Below are 15,686 nucleotides of genomic sequence, written 5' to 3'. Positions count from 1 at the left end.
AATTTACTTTAGAAGATATGTTAAAATATTTATAGCAGTTCAATTCAACAGAGTCCCAAACTAAAATATTTAGATGTTCTTCAAGAATGGAATGGATAAGTGAATGACAATATATTCCTACAAGGGGATACCACATAGTAATGAAAATGAACACAATATCATAAGTAGTTACATAAATCTGATAACTATACTTTAAAGCAAAAAAAAAAAAAAAAGCAAGACACAAAAGCACATATGCTAATGAGTCTAATTATCTTCCTACCTACCTACCTTTCTGTTATGAACTGAACATTTACATCCCAGCCTAATTCATATCTTAAGATCTTAATCCACAGTGTGATATTATTTGAAGGCAGAGTCAGTGGGAAGTGATTAGGTTATAAGGGTACAGGCCTCATGAATAGGATTAGTGCCCTTACTAAAGAGACCTCAAAGAGCTCCTTGCTTGTCTTCCCATGTTAAGACAAAGCAAGAACTATTCATAGAATTGTTATAAATAGCACATTTTGTGAAATGGAATTGCCCTTTTTGAACTGGAAGTGAGCCCTCATCAGACATTGAATCTGCTGGTTCTTGATACCGGACTTTCTAGCCTTGAGAACTGTGAGAAATGAATGTTTAAGCCACCCGGTTTATGGTATTTTTGTTATAGCATTATGAGTGGACTAAGACAGTCTATCACAGGCAAAACTGATCAGTACAGAGTTAAAAGTTGGGATAATAATTATCTCTCAGAGGGGGAGTCAAAGTATGAGAAAGGTTGATGATATTATATAGCACTGATGATTTGCTGTTTCTTGATCTGGTTGCTGGTGAAAAGAAAATGTTCACTTTATAAACATTCATTGAGCTTATGGTTCATTCCCTTACTGTATGTAAGTTATGTTTAACAAAAGTTGTACTTTAAAAAGCATATTTGCTGAGAGAAGCTTCCTAAGAAGCATATTATGTGCCAGTTTATTCCTTATTAGCAAACAAACCAATAGGATGCAGTCTTAATATTTCAACCTATAAGCTTTCTGAATTAATTGAAATGGAAACTACAACAAATTAACTTTGAGTAGATGACATTTAATTCAAGTAAGATCAAATAGGAAATTGCCCTTTCCTAAAGATGCTATTACGGTTGTGTACTACCTAATTGCAGATACTAAATCACTTGCTTTTGTTCACTCTATTTTTAGAAGCATGATATGGTTGGTAACATTCATGAATCAAAAATTTAAGTAACATGTGAGAAGACACCTAGGGGTATTGTTAAAGAACATTCTCCAAAGTCAGATGAAGCTAATTTGAGCTTAACCTTATCAGCAATCCAAATTCAGCAAATGCAACATCCTGAGATGTTCATAAAAATTATATATGACGCTAGAAGACTTTAGATGTCAAGATGTGGTAAGACAGAACTAGTATAGTTGTAGTTACTGTCCATAATAAGCATGTACTAGGTAAAAACCCTAGGAATAATATCTTACTATTGTTGACCAACAAATTTGAAGAAATGTACCTTATCATTAGTTATCAGAAACATAGTTTTGAAGTGACATGAAAGAGGGAATGTTAAATTAAGCTTTTCTTGACTACTTTGTAAAAGACAAGCTTGCCTCTCCTTCCAGAAAACTAAGAGAGACAATGTGAATGCTTCTCTGCTTCTGTTTCCATAATGATGGGTAGTACAGAGAATATGCCATGATTATGGAAAGTTATTGTTTAGTGGAAATTATCAAAATTGAACTGAATATTTTCATTGCTTACCTGTAGTCTCTGATTTGATCTAACAATTATCTAATTCTACTCATGATTGCATTTTGGCTACAACTAGAGCTTCCCTGATTGGAGAAGGAAATGGCAACCCACTCCAGTCTTCTTGCCTAGAGAATCCCAGGGACGGGGGAGCCTGGTGGGCTGCTGTCTATGGGGTTGCACAGAGTCAGACACGACTGAAGTGACTTAGCAGCAGCAGCAGAGCTTCTCTCCCCACATGTGAGGGCATGTCCATTTATTTGTTCAAAAACATATACTTTGAATGTCTATTCCTTACCAGGAAGTGTGTTAAATTCTAGAAAAATACAGAAATGAGTGAATGATCTTTTTCATGAAATAAACACTAAAAACAATATAAGTAGGAAGGACAAAATTGTTACAGATCATATAAAAAGAGTAGAAGGCAATGGGAGCTTATGGCAAAATATTACCTTTGGCTATCATGATAGAGATGACTTCTTGATATCAACTTTAAAAAAATGTACAGCCTGAGAGCTATGAGTTAAGTTTTATTTGGAGCAAAATGAGGACTACAACCTGGGATATAGCACCGTAGCTGGTCTGAAAATCTGCTCCAAAGAGGCAAAGGGGAAGGACAGTATATATATGATTTTGGTAAAGGGAGAATACATGCAGTCAAGTGTGTATGTATATGTGTGTGTGTGTGTGTGTATGTATATATATATATATATTTGTGTGTGTGTGTGTGTGTGTGTGTGTAAAAAGTTTCTTCTGGTCTCATGAAGCTCCTGCTAGTCATGAGAAAGAGTCATCACCCTGAAGGATTTTAGTACTTTTCTAGATTTGAGGAGATAAATGAATTGGGCTCATAAAATCAGCTCCTAAGAGTATCTGTCTGAAGACCTTTGCTGCCAGTTTTCCCAGAGCAGAGTGCCTCATTTCTGCTCTTCACCACAAACTCCTTCAGGGGGTGTTGGAGGGAGGTCAGCAGCAGCAGCAGCATATGATTTAATTCTTGTAGAGGTAGATTGCTAGGACCCACGGCAAGTGCCAATTTATATCTAAAAGTGGCATAGGCATAGCAAATGCATTGAGCTGGCTGAAGCATAAATGTGAAGTGACATGAGAATGGCACTCCAGGAAGAAGAAGGGTTTGAGCAAAGGTACAGAGGAGGAAAAATAATGGTCACTCATAGTAATAGTGAATCATTTACTGTGACAGGAACATGAGACATGTACAGGAACACCATGTGAAATTAGACTGAAATATGTATTGGAGCCAGATCACGGAGGAATTAGAATTGGTATTTTGTTCATTAGGCAAGTGACCCAAATGACATTATTTATTGGGGAACTGCGTGTGTGTGTGTGTGTGTCCTAAGTTGCTTCAGTTGTGTCCAACTCTTTGCAACCCTATGGACCACAGCCCACCAGGCTTCTCTGTCAAAAGAATTCTCCAAGGATGAATACTGGAGTGGGTTGCCATGCCCTCCTCCAGAGGATCTTCCATACCCATGAATCAAACCCACATCTCTTTAAGCCCGCTACACTGGCAGGCAGGTTCTTTACCTCTAGGGCCATCCGGGAAGCCCATTGGGCAACAGTATGTAAGATGTATTGCTGCATATTGTAGGATGCATCGCTGCATACAAAGAACCCCTGAAGGAACACTGTAACTTGGTCTACTCATCTATGCAACAGAAAAGTTAGGATAAGCAATAGCAAAAAAAAAAAAAAGACAAAACTCGTATTATTTTTTTCTTTTATTCTTTAAGGAAGGAATATTCTTTAAGGTAGAAAGCTTTCCTCCTGCTAATTTTTTTGTTGTTGTTTTTTGTTCCTTTACCCCTGAATCCACAGTCTTAAGTACATTTGCAAACTCAGGTAGAACAAATCTCAGTTGCGAATATAATACAGAGGAGGAAATGGCGACCCACTCCAGTATTTTTGCTTAGAGAATCCCATGGACAGAAAAGCTTGGCGGGCTACAGTCCATGGGGTCACAAAAAGTCCGACATGACTGAGTGACTAATACTTCCTTACTGGCAAAATGGCTGTGACAAGATTGACCAGGATCATAACACCCATTTTATGAAGAAAAATAAGAAGTCAGTGACAGTCATTTATTTATACAGCCATCTGCACATTCATATCTAAATCCTTCTGGGATTTAAATATGCAGTTTCCAAATACAGGATCTTGTGGGGAGGCCTGAGTCACTCAGAAGCCAGCAGGAATGACAGGCACCAATGAATCTTTTTTGTGGGCCCTTAATTACAATCTTTGATACAGTTAGCCTTTTTATGAGTGGTTGTCACTGTGGAATCAAGCAAATGCCAGTACATAGGTACAGAGTTTCTTGGCTCTCTGTCATGCAAAGGCTAGTCTGGTTGAAAAGGAGATGTATGGAAGGTGGTTCAGAATAAGATCAGACTGGGATGATGGAATCATCTGAGCTGAGCTTTACCGTGTGCAGAGATGCTGTAAAGAACTCTGGACAAGCCCTTTAGTTTCAAGGACTGCAACCTACATACACAAATACATGAGCACACAGACACTCACACACGCACATGCACACACACTTCCATCAAAGCAGCACCTCTTTGTCTGCTTTAAATAGAGTACTGAATTTTTCTCTGATAAAATAGCAGTGGAAACTGCATGCCTAGTACAGCAGCTCATGGGATCCAGTTTAAGGATTCATTTCATAGATGCTATAAACAGTTTCGAAAAGGATAAATGATTTGTCTTTTGCTTCTTCTTCTTCCCCTAGCCTTCTGTTAGAGAACGAATGGTTAATAATATAGTCTTTATAAGGTATTTAACATAGATTATGTTAACTTTAAATGCAATTTATTTCTCTCTTATATTCTTTTAGTGTTCTTTGTTAATGATGTTTCATGATTTCAATATTTAGAAACAGTGCTATTTTGGTGCTTATTTCCCCTAGTATTTAAAGAATACTCCTAACTCTCTTCCTTTCCTACAGGCAAATTTCATCATTGAGTTCTATAATTTCTATGACTTTGTGTCATCCTACTTATATAAGCTACTATCCCACCTTTAGAGGCTAAAACCCAAGTTGTTCTAGAGATTCTAGAGAACCATATATAAGACAGCCCACAACTTCTAACCTAGATGCCTATTTGAGATCAATATTATAATCAACCTATTTTCCAAACCTAAAATTGGTTGTCCTAGTGACAACCAGGATATTCGGTGTTAGGACTCTCGCAGAAAGCCTGGGAACATTTTTGAGTTTTGAGTTTTCTTTAAAACACTTACTGCATTAAAAATATGGAAGGCATGTGAAAGGATTCTATCATTGTATTAAAATGTATTGTGCCTACACACAAATATTGATATGTTAAACTGACTATTTGAGCCTTGTAGTTTTACAGTCAAAGGTTAGCTATTAAAAGGAAACTATGAAAATTAAGCATTCAATAAAAATACACAGATGTTGACATGGTATTAACAAAATAATTTTATAAATAAAAGGTATAAAACACCTTTTCCACATATATAATGAAAGTGAAAGTACTTATGAAATAAATTACCACTGCCACAAGTGAGAATATCTTAAAAATATTATTATACATAGTATAATGCTAATTTCTGTTTTAAAAAAAAAATGATGAACTTTATAAAAGCAAGTTTATTTTGTGCCAGCTAAAAGTTAGTCTTTGAGTAAGAAGATATCTCACTATAAATAACAACATTTTTATTCTTATATAGAAAAATCTTCAATCATTGGATATAGTAATATTTCTATATTATTTTATAAGAGCTACCCCAAAAAATAGGGGCAAAAACGTGAAAATTAAGAGAAAGAAAGCTATTCCTGTCATGAAGTCAAATGCATAAAAACAAACATCTAAATATAAATACTTTTCCCCAACATGTATATTACTTTTAAAGATTACATCTCTTGCCCCAACTCTTCGTTTGTGCAGAATAAGGCAAAGGACTTTGTTCCTATCTGAAGGATTATTCCTGATATGCCTTATACCAACCATCTGATTTTAAAAAAAGTAATTCTCTCTCCCTGCCAGAGTAATCTTTTCTTGATTAAAAATGACATTTAGAAAAAGGAAACAATATATTTGTTCACCTACATGAGCCAGGAGTGATATGGCTTAGTAGTTGTGTTGCATTTATAAATACATCTTTTGACAACTGAGAAAATCACTTTTCTTATGCTCACTTAGAAAATGATTTAAGAGCCCTTTGCAATATAATCTCCAAGGAAACAATCATTCTGAGGACCTAGATAGACAAGCCTCTGCCTTTCTAATCTAAATCTTTCTACCAAGATATCTGATAGATTCTGTCAACCATGATAACTCTCTTAGGATGCAATTCCAAAGTTACTCTCAGCATTTTGTTCGCAAAAGCACAGATATCAGAGTCCTTTGATTTTTTTGGAAATTCACTTAATCCTTAGCTCTGCACTTGGAATGTTGCCTTGTGGTGCTCCACATTTGAAATGCAAGGGTGTATCTCCTCTAATCATTGCATTCACCACCATGGGCAGAGAAATAAACTTGGTTCTTAGTGGTTGGGCTTGATCCTCTCAATTTTCCATCTTTTTCTTTTGTTTCCTGACATGGAAACTCATTTAACTGAAAAAGAATATTTTCTACCTGAAAATTTCAATCGATTGTATTCTTTCTTGTTAGTGAATTGTAAATATGGCAGTTCAGCAATAAAAAATTATGTTAATTTCTTTGAGTCATTTATCTTGGGTAAGTAGAAGCTAAGGGAGCACCAAAACAAGCAACTGAAAACAAATAAAAACAAAATGAAAATCAGGCTAAATAAGTGGTGTCACACATCTAGATTATAATTGTATAATCAGATGTCTTTTTTAAAAAAAATTCAATTTTATATCAAAGCATAATTGATTAACAGTGTTGTGTTCAGAATAATTGTTTCCTTGGAGATTATATTGCGAAGGGCTCTTATCATTTTCTAAGGAGCATCAGCAAAGTGATTCAGTTGTAAGTATACATGTATCTATTCTTTTTCAAATTATTTTTCCATCTAAGTTTTACAGAATTTTGAGAGAAATTCCTGTGCCGTGCAGTAGGTCCTTATTGGTTATCTGTTTTGAATGTGGTAGTGTATACATGGCAGTCCCAAACACCTACTCTATCCCTCCACTCCCATCCTTCTCCCTAGTAAGTTCAGTCTCTAAGTCTGTGAGCCTCTGTTTTGTAAATAAGTTCATTTGCTTCACTTTTTTAGATCCTGCATATAGACAATAGCATATGATATTTGTTTTTCTCTGTCTGACTTACTCACATAGTATGTACATCTCCAAGTCCCTTCATGTTGTTGCAAATAGCAATATTTCATTCTTTTTTGATGGCTGAGTAGTATTCCATTTATGTATGTGTACTGTATCTTCTTATCTAGGTATTTATTGGTGGACATTAAGGTCGCTTCCGTGTCTTGGCTATTATAAGCAGCACTGCAATGAACATTCTGGTGCACGTATCCTTTTGAACCATGTGTTTCTCTGGATATATGCCCAGAAGCAGGATTTCTGGCTCATATGGTAGCTCTATTTTTAGTATTTTAAGAAACCTCCATACTGTTGTCCATAGCGGCTGTACCAGTTTACATTCCCACCAACAGTGTAGAAGGGTTCCCTTTCTCTACACCCTCTCTGGCATTTTTTGCTTGTAGATTTTTTAAATGATGGCCATTCTAACTGGTGTGAGGTGATACTCCTTGTAGTTTTGACTTGCATTTCTCTAATAATTAATCATGTTGAGCATCTTTACATGTCTTGGCCATCTGTATGCCTTCTTTGGAGAAATGTTCATTTAGGTCATCTGTCCATTTTTTGATTGGGTTGTTTGTTTTGATAATTGAGCCACTCAAACTGTTTGTAAATTTTTGAGACTAATCTCTTGTTGGTTGCATCTTTTACAGATATTTCCTGCCTTTTTGTGAGTAGTCTTTCTGTTTGGTGTGGTTTCCTTTGCTGTGCATAAGTGTTTGAATTTAATTAGGTTCCATTTGTTTATCTGTGTCTTTATTTCTATTAGTCTTTCATTTTGGCATAAATAAGTTGAATCAAGATATTTGGAAGATTTTGATATGCTGTTAAATCAAAAGAAGGTTTAACAAATGCCATTTAGTATAGTGTCTTTATGTGTCCTGGGCTTTGTCTACAGTAGAAAAGGTTTGGAGAAGTAAATGAGTATCCATCCATTCTAAATGAATGAATCCCTGTGGAAACTAGGGAGGCTGAAAAATTCAGCTTCCTATTCCCAAATTCTTTCCTCACTTTCATATTTTATTGTCAGAAAGATTGTATTAACTAACTCTTTTCTCCTCAAAAACACACATTCATATTTAAGAAGACTGTCCTTAAAAGACAAAAATTAATGGCATAGTCTTGGAGTTCAAAAGAAACTTGTTAATTAACCAAACCCCTATTTTAGAAATACGAAAGCTAGAGACAAGACACTAGAGATAGGTAGTCATGCAAATCAATCTGGAAGTAAGGCTAGATATTAACTTAGCTAATTTCCCTGTCTCCTACCTCAAAAGAAGAGTCTCACATCATTTATTGCATTTTCTTTATATGAATGACTTTTAAAAACTGTCCAGTTTAGGTAAGATAAATGCTTGCTAAACACAGAATTAAAAAAAAAAAAAAACAACATAAATAGAACCAAAATTTTAAGAATAACATAAATTAAAATTTGCATAATTTTAAAATATTCTTTTAAATATAAAATTTTCCTGTGTATTCCGCAAAAGTAAGTTTTAGCTATTTCCATATACATTTGTATCAATGTTTTAATTTTCAATATTTATTATGAATTTACAAAATGTTCAAGTGAGCCATTAATTGCAATATATAATTTAATATTGATTAGCCATGATGTTCAGCAACCACTGTCAAGTAGTCATAAGGTACACAAAATTACCTTTTATGACATAAAATTGTCACCTAAATGTTGTTAATGCCTCATAAACACTGATGGAATGCAAAGAATAGCTCACCAAATTATTGAATTTGCTTTCAACTAGATGCTGAATAACTTATCAGCTGTTATTTTGATGCCTACAGAGTATGAGTTAGCTATCTTATCAACTGAATTACTTGTTATCACTTCAGGAATATTTTGATCTCTCTCTAATGAAATCTATATTAAAAAATTTGAATGATATTCATTGTATTCTCATTTTACACTCAAGCATTCTCTACTCCTTCATAAGATAAAGGTAAAATATATCACCAGACCAAACACATGAAAAAGAGAAAAATACTTGCCTGAGGATATTACATAGGGAGCAGAATGAAAAACAATGTAAAGCAATTTTATTCCAATAAAAGAAAAATAGGTATATACTGAAAAAATATTACTCATGCTGTTCTGCTTGGGATAGTATCTGCCCAGATCTTTTCTCAACAGTGCAAGAATAAAGAATTCCTATCAAGAGTACAGGAAATAAATTAGGAAAACAAATCATTAACTTTTTCATGTACATATTTAAAGTGTGCAGTTTAATGAGTTATGACATACATTACACAAAGTCACAACTATAATCAAGATGGTTTCACATGTCACCACCAAACATTTCCTACTACCCACTTATGCTTCCTTCCTTCCACCCCTCCCTCTTGTCTCCCAGTTGAAAATACCACTAAAAAGTAACCAAGTGCCTCTTAACAAGGGGATACATAGTTGTGACAAATCCATATCATAGAATGCCATCCCACAATTAAAATGATCAAGTAATATACACAACATGGATTAATGTCAAAACAACTATGCTGATTGAAAAGTCAGACAAAAAAGAATACATTTTTATAAAATTTTATGAAATACAAACCTATTGGATTCTATATTCTGTAGACAAAAAATAAAACAATATTTAATTAGTTATTTTTGATAAGGCGTGTATGTTATTTAATTAAGAATTCAGTTTCATATCCTTCAGTTCCTATGGCCCAAACAAAACAGTACAAACAAAAAGTCCTCAGTGCCTGACTGTAGCAAGTTTAAGAATTCCTTTAATACTAATACAGGTTTCCACAAAAGTGTGACAGGAAATGGATAAAAAGCAGATGCAAAATATGTAAAAAGTTGTCACAAAACCAACTCTCTGTTTGTTGTTGGCTTGTTTTTGCAAATTTGTTTTTACTAAACAGCATATCTATATGATGCTTCTTCCATTTTTTCCTTTTATTCCCTTGCATCGGCTGTATGACTATAATTGTTTTTATATATGTTATGTTTTCATATGTTATTTCTATCTTGTGACTTCTGCATTAATATAAGAAGGGGAGAAATATTTTTGAAATTTTACTTATGAGGAAATGGGAATTTAGCTATTAATTTATTAATAATATCTTTGTCATTCACTGGAACCCATATTAAGTTCATAAGAACCACTTAGGGTCATGATTTTCCCCCTTAGTATAATAGATGGTTTACACATAGGTTGGTGAAATTTAGCTAAATGGAAACACAAGAAAGTGGATATTTTTCTGCATTTAAAATTTTTAATATTGAGGAAACATGACTTCATTTTTATTTGAATAAATTATTCTTCAGTTGATTAGCAAATTGAATGTTTAGATGTTACTAAATATCTTTTAAAGTAATGACTTTTTATGAGTTTATTTTGACATACAGATATGGACATTAAGGATTGATGAATGGAACATTGACGTTAGGCCATCCAATTTTTCATGAAAATGTTAAATGGAAAAACAAAAGAAGGACTGGCAAACATCAGCAGATAATTGTTGTTTGGTCTCTTAGTCGTGTCTGACTCTTTGCAACCCCCCTCCCTGTCCTTCACTGTCTCCGGGAGTTTGCTCAAATTCATATCCATTGAGTCAATAATGCCATCCAACTGTCTCATCCTCTGTCATCCTCTTCTCCTCCTGCCCTCAATCTTTCCCAGCATTAGTTCTTTTCCAATGAATTAGCTCTTTGCATCAGGTGGCCAAATTATTGGATCTTCAGCTTTAGCTTCAGTTCTTCCAATGAATATTCAGGGTTGATTTCCTTTAGGATTGACTACCTTGATCCTGCTGTTTAAGGGACTCTCAAGAGTATCCTCCAGCACCACAGTTCAAAAGCATAAATTCTTTGGCACTCTGCCTTCTTTATGGTCCAACTCTCACATCCATTCATAACTAATGGGAAAAACAAAACAAAGCATAGTTTTGACTATATGGGCTTTTGTCGGCAAAGTGATGTTTCTGCTTTTGAATATGCTTTCTAGGTTTGTCAGAGTTTTTCTTCCAAGGAGCAAGTGTCTTTAAATTTCTTGACTGCAGTCACCGTCCACAGTGATTTTGGAGGCCAAGAAAATAAAGTCTGTCACTGTTTCCATTTGTTCCCCAGGTATTTGCCATGAAGTGATGTGACTGGATGCCATGATCTTAGTTTTTGAATGTTGAACTCTAAGCCAGCTTTTACTCTCCTGTTTAACTTTCATCAGAAGGCTTTTCAGATCCTGTTCACTTTCTGCCCTTAGAATGGTGTCATCTCCATATATGAGGTTATTGATATTTCTCCCAGCAATCTTGATTCTAGCTTGTAATTCAACCAGTCTGGGATTTCACATAATGTACTCTGTATATAAGTTAAATAAGCAGAGTGACAATATACAGCCTTGACATACTCCTTTCCCAATTTTGAACCAGTCCGTTGTTCCATGTCCAGTTGCAATGTTCCTTCTTGACCTGTATACAGTTTTCTCAGGAAGCAGGTAAGGTGGTCTGGTATTCCCATCACTTTAAGAATTTCCCACAGCTTGTTGTGATCCACACAATCAAAGGGTTTAGCGTAGTCAATGAAGCAGTAGATGTTTTCTAAAATCCCTTGCTTTTTGTATGATCCAACAGATGTAGGCCGTTTGATCTCTGGTTCGTCTACCTTTTCTAAATCCACCTTGTACATCTGGAAGTTCTCGGTTCACATACTGTTGAAGCCTAACTTGAAGGATTTGAGAATTACTTTGCTAACATGTGGAATGAGTGCAATTGTGTGGTAATTTGAACATTCTTTGGCATTGCCTTTTTTTGCAAATAGAATGAAAACTGACCTTTTCCAGCCCTGTGGCCACTGCTGAGTTTTCCAAATTTGTTGGCATATTGAGTGCAGCACTTAAGCATCATTTTCAAGGATTTGAAAAGCTCAGCTGGAATTCCATCCCCTCCACTAGCTTTTTAGGTGAGTGACCATACCATCTTGGTTATCCAGATCATTAAGAACTTATTTGTACAGTTCTTCTGTTTTCTATTGTCATTCTTCTTAATCTCTTCTGTTTCTGTTAAGTCCTTACCATTTCTGTCCTTATGATTAAAACTTTACAAACTCATGTTTGATTATGATACTATCTGGATAAACTTACGAGTTGATTTAAGGCACATAAAGTTAAATGGGAAATTTTTTTTGGAAATACTACCACACGAAAGCATATACACACACAAGTTATTTTTAAAGTTTTTACTTGCTAAACATAATAATTGGTGTGGGTCTAGACAGGCTTTTTAGTGAAAGTCCATAAAATTTTATCTTTCTCATTTTGTTATTAATAATAAAATGCTTAACATTTAAATCACCTTCTAAATTTGTGCTCACCCTGGGTGAGTGTTTATTTCTGTACAATAACAGTAGTGTTTGTAAGAATACATTTTTTTCTTCTTTTAATGAAAACATTATAGAATCACTTAGATCATAAGGCTGTTAGTGAAAAACACTAAGTTGGTACATGTTTTATACTAAATAAAAAATTAACCTTGAGACCCTTGAAATTATTTGTCATGTCACATCAGGAATATGGTCACATAAATGCAATGAAAGTTAATACACATCCTTATAGAATAAGTATATGTTATTTACTGCTAATATCTGAGGTACATTTCTGTATGTTATAAACTGATAAACTTTCAAATCATGATTTTTGTATAGCGTAGTAAAAATTTAATAGAAAATATCCAAAACTTTTAAAAAATCAAAAGCAAAGTCCTTAAAACATTAGTCCCTCAGTATTTCTGCCAAAGGCAGAAATCTAAAAGATACAGTAGCAAAAGGACAGGTCAGGAAGCCAGCTCAGTTCACTGTCTATAGTAGAAAGCAGAGCCTGTTTATAGAAAGACAAAAATGTATGTTTACTGCAAGGAACATTGTTTCTAACAAGTAACTTATCCAGTATATGGCACCGTGGGGAGTTTAAAAATAAAAGAGTCAGCAATAAAGGGCACTGTGTCCTCATAGGAACAGAATTAAGTGTCTGGCTGAGGTTTTTGCTTGCTTTTGCATTGGATTTCCCCACCTTTAGTTTGCAACACAAAGACAGATCTCCATGGGAAGAAAAACTTGTCATCCACATAGTACATCACTCAGCTGGGAAGATAACTTCATCTCTTCCCTGTGGGGGGAAAAATACTTTTTATTGAACTTTGTGGGTCCATTCTTTATACATTGTTTAGGTTTCAGTTATGGGAAGTTAGGCTCCCCTTCCCCAACAGAGCCAGCATTTTTTAGTTCAGTCCTCATGGACCACCTTCCACCCAAGTCCCGTCAAATCTCCACTCCCAATCCAGACACTTCTTGTTCTCACGAGCCAGATGTCTGTCTTCAGCTGTCACTGTGTACTGCATTCAAATCTAATGCCATGTTTTTGTCTTTCCTGTTAAACTCTATAAAAACAAAATGGAACAAAACAAAATTGAGAAAGTATAAACAAATAGCAATATACAGCCGGTACTATGCAAAGCATTTCATTTGATTTGTTTTCACAATAAGTGTCACAGTCCTATGAGTTGTTACTGTTATCAAGCACTCTTGATTTGAGTGAAGACACGGATAAAGATGAAATTTCTGGGTGCCCCTCATGAAGAATAGACCTTTGATTTAAACTCAGTCCATCTGATTCAGAACTATATTCCTAACCACAAGGACGTATCACCTCATCTATTTTTAATGGACTTCCCTGGTGGTTCAGATGGTAAAGAATCCGCCTTTGGAGTGGGAGACCTGGGTTCAATCCCTGGGTTAGGAAGATCCCCTGGAGAAGGGAACAGCTACCCACTCAAGTATTCTGGCCTGGAGAATTCCATGGATAGGGAGCATGATTCTTACTAATTAATTTCAAAACTTAGAACTCCTAGACACCCTTCCTCCTGGCATATTTTCATTTTGCCCACTGCTTCAGCATTTAACACTATAGTTGGAGACCTGGGTTCGATCCCTGGGTGAGGAAGATCCCCTGGAGAAGGAAATGGCAACCCACTCCAGTACTCTTCCCTGGAAAATCCCATGGACAGACAAGCCTGGTAGACTGCAGTCCATGGGATCGCAAAGAGTCGGACACGACTGAGTGACTTCACTTTCTTTTCACTTGTCAGCATTTAACGCTATAGTTGTTGTTGTTTTTTTAAATCTATAGCTATAGATGATAAGTATGTAGGTAGGTTGGTAGGTAGGTCAGTAAACAGATAGATAATGTGACTGCTGAGTATACCTAGAAGGGTATTGAATGTGACCGTGTTAGTGACTCCATTGTGTCTGGCTCTGCCACCTCATGAACTGTAGCCAGCCATGCTCTTCCGTCATGGAATTTTTCAGGCAAGAATACTGGAGTGGGTTGCCGTTCCCTTCTCCAGGGCATCTTCTTGACCCTGGGATGGAACTCAAGTCTTTGCATTACAGACAAATTCTTTAATGTCTGCTCCACCAAGAATGATTTTAGGTCATTTTTATGTTTGAACTTATTTAATCATTATACTCATTATGGGAAGGTGACATTATTATCCTTGCTGTACAGAGTTTCCCTGATAGCTCAGTTGGTAAAGAATCCAACTTCAGTGCAGGACCTCAGTTTGATTCCTGGGTCTGGAAGATCCGCTGGAGAAAGGATAGGCTATCCACTCCAGTATTCTTGGGTTTCCCTTGTGGCTCATCTGGTAAAGAATCCACCTGCAATACAGGAGACCTGGGTTCAGTCCTTGTTTCGGGAACATTGCCTGGAATGGATAAAGGCTATACCACTCCGGTATTCTTGCTTGGAGAATTCCATGGACTAGTCTGCTGGGTCACAAAGAGTCAGGCACGACTGAATGACTTTCACTTTTTCACTGTTGAAAACCATGGAGTTTGCAAGCAGTTGATCAAGGATTCAGAGTCTTACCCTGATCCTGTTCCTCCCTAGATGGGCATCAAAGTGCCCGCTTATGGTATTTGGGCACACAATAGACCAAGAGGACTGCTCCTTTGTGAGTGTTTGCTGCTACCCCTATGGAGTGCCCTAAGGGTATTTAGAAGTTTAAGGGCATTGTCATTTCTTATCAGTGAAATTTGTATTTTTTAATACTATAATGACTTTTTTTCCTACTAAAGGGTTTATATGCATCCCTGCCATCACTGCAGCTGGCACAGAAGAGAGATTTGCTGAGGAATGGCCACTAGTGAGAACATAGATTCCAGCCCAGAGTTGTAATAGAATATTCAGACAGCAGTCAGTCAAGATTTTCCAGGGCATAATGAGTGGAGGGGGAAATTATATATATATATATATATATATATATGAATCAATTAAAAAAATAATTATGCTTTAGTGTTCAAAGTGAATTCAGACTTTGTGTAAACACTCTGAAACACGAGCAGACAGTCCAAGAGAGATGTCCAGGGAAAATAATCACAAGGAGAACACTGAGGAACAATATGGGCAGAATCATAATTCCTGTGTTAACTATTGCTCAGAAATGACACCAGCTGTAATAGGAGTCAGAGAATAGAAATTCATCCTCTCTCTAAAGTGTGTATGACTTCCTGTTTATCAATACATAGAGTAAAATCTATATTACTCTCATTGCAAAATGTGAGTTTATTCATTCTCGGCAATATTTTATGTCACCTTCTTAAACTCCAGAATTAGATCATCAACTGCCATTTATGTTTTGTATGTAAGAG

General features: G+C 35.7%; 1 protein-coding gene across 13 annotated transcripts in view; it reads left to right on the top strand.

Annotated features, from left to right (window-relative positions):
* ZNF804B (zinc finger protein 804B) overlaps positions 1-15,686 on the top strand; it is a 517,429-nt gene that overhangs the window by 385,376 nt on the left and 116,367 nt on the right. For 2 of the 13 annotated variants that reach the window (XM_086396254.1, XM_086396252.1), the window contains exon 2: positions 11,802-11,942. The exons of the other annotated variants lie outside the window; for them this stretch is intronic. The gene's annotated coding sequence lies outside the window, so the exon portion shown is untranslated. The remainder of the gene's footprint in view (positions 1-11,801; positions 11,943-15,686) is intronic. 13 annotated transcript variants of the gene reach the window in all.

This window comes from Bos grunniens, chromosome 4 (genome assembly GCF_055505025.1).
Source record: "Bos grunniens cultivar Pamir isolate PY7600 chromosome 4, Bosgru_T2T1.0, whole genome shotgun sequence".
Taxonomy (NCBI): Eukaryota; Metazoa; Chordata; class Mammalia; order Artiodactyla; family Bovidae; genus Bos; species Bos grunniens.
Note: the sequence above shows the minus strand (reverse complement) of the source record. Positions and strands in the feature narration are given on the sequence as shown.